Raw genomic sequence first — 12,452 nt, 5'->3', positions numbered from 1 at the left:
GGCCCTTGTTTGCTCTTGTACTTGACGAGCACCAAGAACACATTTGGCCTCTCTCTCTGTCTCTAGAGGTCATCTGTTCTGTTTCTCTGTTGACTCACCAATAATTGTCTTTGTCTTTGTGAGCAATGAGCATCACAAAGATCACTTTTAAAAAAATCTATGTATGAGCAATGAGCATGGAAATATTCCCACCATAGTTTCTTCAATTCTTTCTTATATGTTTTCTAACTTTCTTTCTTCTTTCCATGATATACAATGATCAAGTTCAGATTTGATTCAAACAGTTCCTTGATCACCATCCTCTTTTTTATTCTTCTTCTTCCAATTTTAGCATCTTCAGCCTGCACATGTGAAAAGCAGGGCAAAGACCATGTGTTTGCTAAGGGCAAAGCATTGACCTTCACAAGTCATGCTTCCACATTTCCAAAACGTGTATTGCAAGAAATAGAAAAAAGTTAGCTTCATTAGTTGTCACATTCAACTATTTACAGCGGAGAAAAGCCATCCCCTTCTTTTCCTTTGTATGGAGTATGGATATGGACCACATTATTTATATATTTTTTAAATTAAAAATTTGTATTGGAATAGAGTTTTTACGGTGAATCCAATTGGTTGCAGCTTCTGTTGTAGATTTTGGATACTTCTTGGCCAAACACAAAAAAAGACAAAAATACATACAGTAGTCTCTATCCTAAACCCACAAGTTGAGAGCTAGCTCATTCCTTTTGCCTATAAATGGAGTTTCTCTCCCTCTCATTTGATGATGATCCATATGTATCCTGTCGTCGCTCTCTATCCTTGACCCTTGGATCTCGTTGTTTCTGACCCAACTCACAAGTTCCAGATGAAAACACTCAGCTATAAGTCTCAGAGTTTTTGTTTTTTTCCCATATATACATTGCCAAAACCTGCTGCTCCTATGTCTACATTGTCAGCTGATATTTGAGCATTTCCAATTTTTAAGAATTCAAAATCACCAGACTTAATATCCATGATAAAATTATTCAATGCATTATTTATATACGTCTAGAAATTGGAATACATTTAGGCGCATGTTGATATTACAATACACTTGTGAGGAGTTTGGGTTGTCAGGGATCACCATACAACATATGGGTCTCTCAACTTCTTATTATTATTATGAGACGCATCAACAACTTATAATCACTAAGCGCACATGAGTGTGGAGTCTAGCATTACCGTCGCACCATGCACAAACGCAAAAGTGGAACCTAGAATGAGACCTACATTTGCCTTTTCAGCTTTGGGCTTGTTATTTAAAAAAATAGAAAATTAGATTAAAACCTGAAAGTACTAGGGTTTATTATGAATAACCCACATATTTACAATGTAAACCCACGGACCATCTTTCCACATCATCGAATTTACCATATTGAGCTGATGAGTCAGCCGAGATTTATGGTTCAGAATAATCAATATTTGTGTGTGGCTATTTTTAGCCTCTTGCAGTTTTTTGTTGTCAATCCCTAATCTTTATTAGATTTTGATTTCTATTTCCTTTTGTACTCGATTATGTACATCGATATGGTATGTACATCTATATGCCACATAGGTATGTTTTCCCACATACGGAGGCTAGCTAGGGTCATTGGCTTCCGACATACGGAGGCTAGCTAGGGTCATTTGCTTCCCAAACCATCCTCTCCTCCTACCCTTGCGGAGGCTGCGGCTGTCAGAGAAGGTATGAGGTTTGCTCTATATATGGAGTGTTCTGTTAAGATTGTTGAAGGAGATGCCTTTAATCTGATCCAGTCCATTCACGTTGGTATTTGTGAGTTCTCTGCATATGTAGGTAACTTATTTATGCTTACTATTAACAAGGTAACAGTATCTTATATTTCTACACTTCTGCATATTTTCATCATGTATGTATGTGTGTTATTCATTTTTACATTTTGCTTTGGTAGATTATATGTATATTAATTATGTGCATTATATAGTGTCGAGTTTGATTTTGTGTATATGTTCAAAATTCAAATTCAGAATTTGGGACTAACAAATGCATCAAATTAGCACTTTTAATTGTACAAAAAAAAACACTTTTAATTGTATTAAAAAAGAAAAGAAAGTGTTTTTCATTTGTTTCCATTATTTATCTTCAAGGGCAAAGTAGTCATAAAATTAAGTAATAAATAAAAATTAGGTTTTTATTCTATAACTATAATAGGAGGGTTTTTCCCAACACTTTGGCCATTGACTGGGTTTATATTGAAAGGCCCCTTCAGAAAACAAAAGCCAAAAAATGTAGACCAAAAATCAGCATTAGCTCTCGCATGAGCGCTTTGACATGTAATGCGGCTTAATTAAGCAAACTGTGAATAAAATGGGATGGAAATTAGGTGGTGAGAGACTGTTCAAAATTTGATGAGGTAAACGCACCAATAGTTTCATAATTAGAAGTATCTCTTTTTAACTCATTTCTTATAAGATAGGCAAGAGTGAAAAAAAAAAAAAAAAACCTTATGTCAATATACCATCCTAGTTCCTTTGATTTATTTTATCGATGACAAGTGCATATTAAATTAGTTACAATAGAAAGAAGCACACATGCTTAGTGTTATTGTTTTTTTTTTCTTTTTCCTTTGTTTTGACAATCTCAACAGCACGAGAGAAATTTATTGAAGAAAAAAAAAAAGTAACACCTAGAAGGGACGACAAGATCCAAAGCCCCTCGTGAGAGACCCAAAACACAAAGTGAGGAAAGCACGCTAATACAAAACACGCCAAACCAAATAAAAAACTAGCAAAAGCAACAATTTAAAAGCTAAGACAAGTTCCAAAAGTAAGCTTCAGCAGCAACAGGAGGACCTAGCCCACCAGAACACGCATGCACATTTTTATTTTCTCTTCGTATCAGAATCTCCCTTACCTCCATGACTCTTTTAGGACCAACGTTCCACAAACAGCCCAAAAGCCTATGATGAAACCAAGTGCCATGCCGACGTAAAACCAAAACCTTTCCTTATCATCTTTATTGTGATCTTTTGCATGAAAAGTTTGTCCTGTTTTTGTCTCATCTGTAGGGCATACAATTGAAAGAGGAGCCCCACACAATGACGGATTGTGTTCATAAATAGATGGATCATCGAAGGTTTGGAGTTGGTTTCCCGAAGGTATTTTTCCAATCAAGTTGTTGTAAGATAAGTTCAAGTGAGATAAGGAGGTTAAAGAAGAAAAGTTTTGAGGGATATGTCCTGAAAGCTGGTTGTGTGAGAGATCAAGAGTTTCAAGCCAGCGTAATTTTCCGATGCTTGGAGGAATCTCTCCAATTAATCGATTCATCGACAAGTTCAACGTACTCAATTCAACCAACCTGCCTACTTGTTCAGGGATTTCACCTTCAAAATTGTTTGACGAAAGATCAATCATGTTTCCCCACATAGCTAACTGGCCATCTCCATATTCGAGCTCTTTCCCTTTTGACGTTATTGTTGTTCTTCCATAATATGTATCATATGAGGTGAAATTATGGCATGCAACATTAACTTCGACTAGACAAGTCATATTTTTCAGACAATTAGGAATGGTCCCTGAAAAGTTGTTGTGAGCAAGGTCTAGGACATGAAGGTAGGGAAGATTGCAGATATGGTGGGGGATATGCCCGCTTAAAAGGTTGGATCGCAGTTGTAACAGTTGCAATGTGGATACGTTTGATCCAAGCCATAAAGGTAGGTTTCCAGTGAATTTGTTGTGTTCAAGATTAAGTATGACCAAATCACTACAATTTTGCAAGGAAAAAGGAATCTCACCACCAAAATTATTATTATTCACCTTAAATTGTTCAAGAGAACTTGGGATACCCATTGAACTCGGAATATTACCAGAAAGATTGTTGTGTGAGACATCAATAATGCGTATTCTACTCCACAAACTCCACTGTTTAGGGAATTCTCCAAATAGTTGATTGTATCTTAGCAAAATGACTTCCATATCCTTCATGTTGCAAATAGAGAGTGGAATAGTACCACTCAAATTATTCTCAGAAACATCCAAATAATTCAATTGTGACATAAATTGGTCTAAATTGGAGGGAATTGGCCCGGAAAATAAATTATTGTGAAGATCAAGGAAGTTGACTCTAGTGGGCCAAAGTGGAAGTGGGCCTTCCAATTGATTATGACCCAAATTGAAAGTCTATAGCTTTGGAAACTTCAATTGTAATGGAAGCCTTCCACTGAAGTTGTTGTAAGATAAATCCAAATATTTGACTTGGGAAGATATCTTCGACAACCATTCCTCTGGTATGGAATCCGAGATGAAAGTATTATGAAGCCTGACAACTACTAGGTCAGTCTGAGATTGAATCAATGCCCCAAAACCATGACCTACTCTGCAGTGTTCAATGTCAAGCGTGTGGAGTTTGAAAGGAGGAACCCAATCATAAGCCACATTTAAAACGAGGGACATGGGCTTTGCTTTTATCTCATTGGATATTGAAATGGCTTTTAATCTGGTGAGATTTATGAAATGGGCTTTCGTTAGAATGCCTTCCCATGAATTATAAGACAGATCCAGTTCAGCTAGCTGGGAGAGTTTTCCCAAACTTTCTGGAATGGAGCCGTTCATATAATTATAAGACAAGTCCAGTGTTTTCAAGGATGACAAGTTTCCAATAGATTCTGGAATTGAACCCCAAAGTAAGAGCCCCGAAAGGTGTAGATGCTGCAGACTTGTTAACATTCCTAAGGAGTCCGGCAGTTGGCCTTCGAGCCCACAATCAGACAAATCTAGTGATTCTAATGCTATTGTATTATTTGGACAGTTTGACAAACTCCTCCAAAAGTGTTCAATTTTCTCACCATAAAATTCATTCATACTAAGACTTAAAAACTTCAGTTTGCACATATTTCCAATGACTCTGGGAATTCGACCCTTGAGGCCCAAATAAGTTAAATCTAGGTATTCCAGAGATTTGAGGCTTGCAAGTTCATCGGGAAAAGGACCACCGAAAGAATTCCCACTTAAATCAAGTTTTCTGAGGTTGGTAAGATTGAAAAGCCAGCTGGGAGATGAAGAAGTATTGAACGAATTATATGACAAATCAAGGACCGAAAGTGAGGTGAAGTTAATGTTAAAGTATCAACCCCAGCTCAACCTATTTTGAGGAGCAATCTCTACAAAGTTCTAGAAGTATAAAAGGAAATAAAGCCTAGAAAAGGAAGTCAACATTTGAGCTAGATAACTATAGAAAAATCTGGAAAACTGGAGAAAGCTTCACCGACTTTGTAACTAGTGGATGTATTAGAATAATATAGTTTATTCTAGAAAGATGCATAAACTATGGAAAGCAAAGCAAGTTGGCAGCCAAGTTGAAGCATGGAGAATTGTCTAGAAGGTAAAACAAGGCGGTGGAATGGAGAGCAAAGTCGACAACACATAACTATAAATAGGCATGAAGCCATGCATTGTATAGAATCAAGAAGAAGTGTGTCAACAAGAAGAGTGTGAATAAGTAGAGTGAGCTAGAGAGTTAGTAGCTCTTGTGAGAAGTGTGAGTGAAGTGAGAAAGAGTCCTTGTAAGAATTTGTCTTTCTTTTGAGAGTTGTCTTGTTGTAATATTTTGTGAGTCTAATACAAGTAAATTGTTTACTTGTTTTGTCTCCAACAAGTCTCTACATTAGAGTTGTGTACTCTAAATTTGCTCAACAATTGGTATCAGAGCGGGACGGTCAGTGACTGATTCTGCGGGAGCTTCTTTGAGTCGTGAAGAGTTTGTCTCTACAAGTTTGCATATTTAGTTCAAGCTTGTTCGGTACTGCCGGAATTCTGCCGACACGATGGGTGATCTTCACGTAGTTGGAGGAATCACGAAGCTCAACAACAAAAATTACAACACGTGGGCGACATGCATGGAGTCTTATCTGCAAGGTCAAGATCTTTGGGATGTCGTCGGGGGCAACGATGTTGCACAACCACGAGAAGACAATAGCGACGCTTTGCGTAAGTGGAAGATCAAAGCAGGTAAAGCCATGTTTGCCCTAAAGACAACAATTGAAGAAGAAATGTTGGAGCACATAAGGAAAGCCAAAACACCAAAGGAAGCATGGGACACCTTTGCAACACTCTTTTCAAAAAGGAATGACACAAGACTACAAATTCTTGAGAACGAGCTGCTATCCGTTGCACAACGTGACATGACGATTGCTCAGTACTTCCACAAGGTAAAGTCCATATGCCGTGAAATTTCTGATTTGGATCCTACTGCTGCTATTGTGGAGTCTAGGATAAAAAGGATAATTATCCATGGTCTGAGACCCGAATACCGAGGCTTCGTTGCCGCTGTACAAGGGTGGCCTACTCAACCATCACTTGTTGAGTTTGAAAATTTGCTTGCCGATCAAGAAGCTATGGCTAAGCAAATGGGAGGGGTCTCGTTAAAAGGTGAGGAGGAAGCGCTCTACACCAACAAAAGTAAAGGCAACTTCAAGCAGCACTTTGGTAGTGGATCTAAAAGAGATGGTGACAAGGCGAAAGGTCATCAAGGAGAAGGAAGTTCTCGGCCAGGGGGAGCTTCAAGGTTTCACGGCAACCGTGGTCAATCCAAGAATACTAAAAGATTCGAAGGTAAATGCTACAACTGCGGAAAGAAGGGCCACATGGCGAAAGATTGTTGGTCCAACAAAAGGCCCGCTGAGAGTAATACTGCTACTTCCAACTCAAAGGAGAAAAGTGAGGATGTTTGGGACGCGGAAGCATCTCTTGCTATAGAGGAAGAGGAGATAGCTCTCACTGTGATGTCACCTGAACGGATTGACTACAAGAATGATTGGATTATCGACTCAGGCTGCTCAAATCACATGACAGGTGATAAGGAGAAGCTGCAGAACCTAACTGAGTACAAAGGCAATCGTGTGGTGGTGACTGCCAACAACTCAAGGTTACCGATAACCCACATCGGTAAGACAATAGTAGCACCACGATACAATTCTAACCAGGTGCCACTTCAAGATGTCTACCATGTTCCAGGCATGAAGAAGAATCTGCTTTCAGTAGCACAACTGACATCATCAGGCCACTATGTCCTATTCAGTCCAAGAGATGTGAAGGTGTATCGAGACCTCAAGATCTCAGGGATGCCGACAATGGAGGGACGACGACTAGAGTCAGTCTACGTAATGTCAGCAGAGTCTGCATATGTAGACAAGACAAGAAAGAACGAGACAGCAGATTTATGGCACATGAGATTGGGCCACGTTAGCTATCACAAGCTAAGCGTGATGATGAAGAAGTCAATGCTCAAGGGTCTACCTCAGCTTGATGTGAGAACAGATACGGTCTGTGCAGGATGTCAATATGGTAAAGCGCATCAACTACCATATGAGGAATCCAAGTTCAAAGCAAAAGCACCGCTAGAGTTAATCCATTCTGATGTGTTCGGGCCTGTTAAGCAACCATCGATTAGCGGGATGCGATACATGGTGACGTTCATTGATGACTTCTCCAGGTATGTGTGGGTTTTCTTTATGAAAGAAAAATCCGACACATTTTCAAAGTTTAAAGAGTTTAAAGAGATAGTTGAAGGAGAAGTGGGAAAGAAGATTATTTGTCTACGCACAGATAATGGAGGAGAATATACCTCGAATGAATTCTGCCAGTATCTACGAGAGACTCGCATACGTCATCAATTCACATGTGCCAACACGCCACAACAGAATGGAGTAGCAGAGAGAAAGAACCGGCATCTTGCAGAGATATGTCGAAGCATGCTACATGCCAAGAATGTGCCTGGAAGGTTTTGGGCTGAAGCCATGAGAACTACAGCCCATGTGATCAACAAACTTCCTCAACCAAGGTTAGAATTTATTTCACCATTCGAGAAACTGTGGGATATGAAACCTACAGTCAGTTACTTTCGAGTATTCGGTTGTGTGTGCTACGTATTTGTTCCAAGTCATCTACGTAGCAAGTTTGACAAGAAGGCAATCAGATGTATCTTTGTGGGATACGACAACCAGAGAAAAGGGTGGAAGTGTTGTGACCCTACAAATGGAAGGTGCTACACATCACGAGATGTGGTGTTCGATGAAGCATCATCTTGGTGGTCCCCAGAAAAGGAGGTGTTACCAGACTCGAGAGAAATTGAAGATAAGCTGCAACAAAAGTTGGGGGAGCAAATTGTTCCAATCCGACCGAGTCCAAATGAGCATGAAGATTCGCTTGACGGTGACGATGACGAGCAAGAGGTTACTCAGAATCCTTGGCAAACTGGTGTACATCAACAAGCACTAGAAGAAGTTAGACCCAGTGAAGTAGAAATACCGACTCCACAGTCACAACCCAGAAGGTCAACAAGAGTACGGAAGCAAAATCCAAAATACGCCAACGCATCCATAGCAGAAGACATAGTTGAACCTGAAACATTTGAAGAAGCATCACAGAGTTCCGAATGGGTTAAAGCTATGGGAGAAGAAATCACTGCACTTGAGCAAAATCAGACTTGGGATCTAGTGCCAAAACCAAGAGATGTGAAACCCATATCCTGCAAATGGGTGTATAAGATAAAGCGTCGTCCTGATGGGTCGGTCGAGAGGTACAAGGCTCGGTTGGTGGCTCGAGGTTTCTCTCAGCAATACGGACTAGATTATGATGAAACGTTTAGTCCAGTGGCAAAGCTTGTGACCGTACGAGTCCTACTTGCACTTGCGGCCAACAAAGATTGGAACCTGTACCAGATGGATGTGAAGAATGCATTTCTGCATGGGGAGTTAGATCGGGAAATCTACATGACTCAACCAATGGGATTTGAGAACGAAGTCCATCCCGAGTATGTGTGCAAGCTGAAAAAGGCACTTTACGGATTGAAGCAAGCACCAAGAGCATGGTACAGTAAGATTGCAGAATTTCTCTCTCGAAGTGGTTATTCAGTGACCCATGCAGATCCTAGTTTATTTGTCAAAGCTAATGGAGGAAAATTAGCTATCGTGCTGGTATATGTGGATGATCTAATCATCACTGGTGATGATGAGGAAGAAATTCACCGGACGAAGGAGAATTTGTCAGTTCGTTTTCAGATGAAAGAACTGGGACAACTCAAGCACTTTCTTGGGCTAGAGGTCGATCGCACACAAGAAGGAATATTTCTGTGTCAACAGAAATATGCAAAAGATTTGTTGCAAAAGTTCGGGATGCTTGAATGCAAGCCAATCTCAACGCCAATGGAGCCCAATGTCAAGCTGTGCGCATATGAAGGCAAAGACTTGGAAGACACAACGATGTATCGACAATTGGTGGGTAGTCTAATCTACTTGACATTGACTCGGCCTGACATTTCGTATGCAGTTGGTGTGATGAGTCGATACATGCAAAATCCAAAGAAGTCTCATTTGGACGCAGTACGACGAATACTGAGGTATGTGAAAAGTACAATTGACTATGGTCTGTTGTACAAGAAAGGTGAAGATTGCAAGCTAGTTGGTTATTGTGATGCTGACTATGCGGGAGATCATGATACTCGTCGATCAACTACCGGGTACGTGTTTAAGCTTGGTTCAGGAACAATTTCTTGGTGCAGTAAGAGACAGCCGACGGTATCTTTGTCAACCACGGAAGCAGAGTACAGAGCAGCAGCAATGGCAGCTCAAGAGATCACGTGGCTAACACAGCTGATGAATGATCTACATCAATTGGTAGATTATTCAGTGCCGTTATATTGCGATAATCAATCGGCAGTTCATTTGGCGGAAAATCCAGTCTTTCACGCAAGAACCAAACATGTGGAGATACACTACCATTTTATCAGAGAGAAGGTTCTGCAAGAAGAGATTGAGATGAGACATATCAATACAGATGATCAAATTGCGGACTTGTTCACAAAAGGTCTGAGTACCAGCAAGTTGGAAAGATTTCGTCATCAGCTCAATGTGACGCGAAGGATGTGAGCTGGTGTTGAGGGGGAGTGTTAAAGTATCAACCCCAGCTCAACCTATTTTGAGGAGCAATCTCTACAAAGTTCTAGAAGTATAAAAGGAAATAAAGCCTAGAAAAGGAAGTCAACATTTGAGCTAGATAACTATAGAAAAATCTGGAAAACTGGAGAAAGCTTCACCGACTTTGTAACTAGTGGATGTATTAGAATAATATAGTTTATTCTAGAAAGATGCATAAACTATGGAAAGCAAAGCAAGTTGGCAGCCAAGTTGAAGCATGGAGAATTGTCTAGAAGGTAAAACAAGGCGGTGGAATGGAGAGCAAAGTCGGCAACACATAACTATAAATAGGCATGAAGCCATGCATTGTATAGAATCAAGAAGAAGTGTGTCAACAAGAAGAGTGTGAATAAGTAGAGTGAGCTAGAGAGTTAGTAGCTCTTGTGAGAAGTGTGAGTGAAGTGAGAAAGAGTCCTTGTAAGAATTTGTCTTTCTTTTGAGAGTTGTCTTGTTGTAATATTTTGTGAGTCTAATACAAGTAAATTGTTTACTTGTTTTGTCTCCAACAAGTCTCTACATTAGAGTTGTGTACTCTAAATTTGCTCAACAGTTAATCCTCTGTAGTGATAGTGGAAGGCTTTCAAACAAGCAACCAGATAAGTGTAACTCCAGTAAGGAAGGAAGCATGTTAAGATGATGCAGCCAATTTGTAACTCCAGTGCTGCTAAGATTCACTCCATTGAGATTGAGGTATTTTAGGAAAGAGAGATGAGAAAGCCAATTCAAGTTTGTGGAATATAATGAGGTATTATAAGAAAAGCAGAGATCAAGATAGTTCAATTTTGATAAGTTACCGAGAGAATGGGGAATCTCTCCCGAAAATGATGCATACGATAGATTGAGATACCTCAGACTTTTAAGCTCCCCAAAGAACTTAGGGATGTGAATCCCATCAAAATCATTGTAGCTTAGATCCAGATAATTTAAATATTTCAAGCTAAGCAAAGAAGGATTTATCTTACCTCCCAAGCAAGACTGCTTATAAGCCAACTCGTCGTCATACTCGAAAACATATGGATATGGATTCCGGAGATTCACTTTCGCCACATGACCGGTGCAATTGTTGCACGAAATCCCTTGCCATTGACAGCAATCGCGACCCGCCCAAGAATAAAGTCTTCCAGAGGGATCCTTGAGATCCTGTTTAAAACTGAGAAGCGCACTTCTCTCTTCCTCGATGCATGATCTCACACTACCAGTGCTTGGAACTCCATCAACCAAACAGAAACAGAAGTGACTGCTAGTGTGCAGATATGAAGATGCCAAAAACAAAAGGAGCAAAAAGTGAGAAATGTAGGGAGGGTAGAATAAGTTTGAATACAAAGTATCCATTATGCAAATAAAGTTTCTCTAAATTTGTTTGTTGCAGACGGCTACTCAATGAGTGAACTCATATAGGAGGCAAGGCAAGGAGCGTGTAAAAATTTATCTGAAGGTCTTCTACAAGGTTGCAAGTCAATGGTTATTTTATTGGAGAACATTAACCAACGCATTCTACAAGTTTGCAAGCATTTTTCCTTAACCCATCACTATCATTATCATCTTTGCTATTAGACCTGCAACGAACGGGAAAGAAGGGCAAGACTTCTCCATCACGTGGTGGAAGACCTTGACCTTATTGTCACCGATTCTCTTTTTGACTTGCCTTTTTGATAATTGGCCAAAACCCTGGTGTACGTTCATTGCATTATCTTTAAGGACGCGTTTGGTATTTATGACTTGTCAATGCTAATTTCCAGATTTTTTTTCCCAATGTGTTTCACCCAGCAATTGCAAAGAACATTAATCGATGACGTTCTTATTCATTGTCTGATCCTTGTTCATTTCCAATTCTTGAAAATTCCAAATCGCTAGAATGGTATCCACTTTGGAAGCCCACAAGTCTTGCAATATGTTTCTGTTTGTGTTATTGGTCCAATCAAACCTAAACCAACTTTGGAAGCCCACAAGTTGAGAGCTCATTCCATGGATCTTCTCCTTCTCATTTGGTCCATCATTTTATCTCACATTTATCTCTCTCTCTCTCTCTCTGAGAAGACGTTTAAACCTCTTTAAAATCTACCTCTCATTATTATAGTGAAGGGGAATGCTAGCATGTGTCATTCCTTAACTTTGTCATGGGGAATGCTAGCATGTGACAATAAAAGTATTTGGGACAACCAAATTAGCATTATCTCTCACATCATCCCTTCTTAACTTGATTGTGTCTCAACTACTACAGTTTAGTGATACTTCTCTTTCGAACGTCGAAAGAAATCTCAAATTCGAATCCCCAAATCCTCTATTAATAAAATAAAAGAAAATCGTGTCTTTTGATATGCTAGGAAAAGTCGAGTTATAAATCAACAAGCAATATGTTTAAGCAAAATGTGAGTGGGATGGAAAGGAAATTAGGTAGTGAAAGACTCATCAAAATTTGATGAGGCAACCGAAAGTTCATGTTTGAGGTCAACCCAAAAAAAAAAAAAAGTGTTTGATAGGGTTACTCTCTAGTACTATTGGGCT

At 39.6% G+C, this 12,452-nt stretch overlaps 1 pseudogene; it reads right to left on the bottom strand.

Moving 5' to 3' along the window:
• Positions 1-2,553: 2,553 nt before the first annotated feature.
• Positions 2,554-11,367, bottom strand: LOC110754844 (receptor-like protein EIX2; annotated as a pseudogene).
• Between the last annotated feature and the right edge of the window lie 1,085 nt (positions 11,368-12,452).

The sequence above is a fragment of the Prunus avium genome, chromosome 4, assembly GCF_965620075.1.
Source record: "Prunus avium chromosome 4, drPruAviu1.hap1.1, whole genome shotgun sequence".
NCBI lineage: Eukaryota > Viridiplantae > Streptophyta > Magnoliopsida > Rosales > Rosaceae > Prunus > Prunus avium.
The sequence above is the reverse complement of the archived record's forward strand: the minus strand, read 5'-3'. Positions and strand labels throughout refer to the sequence as shown.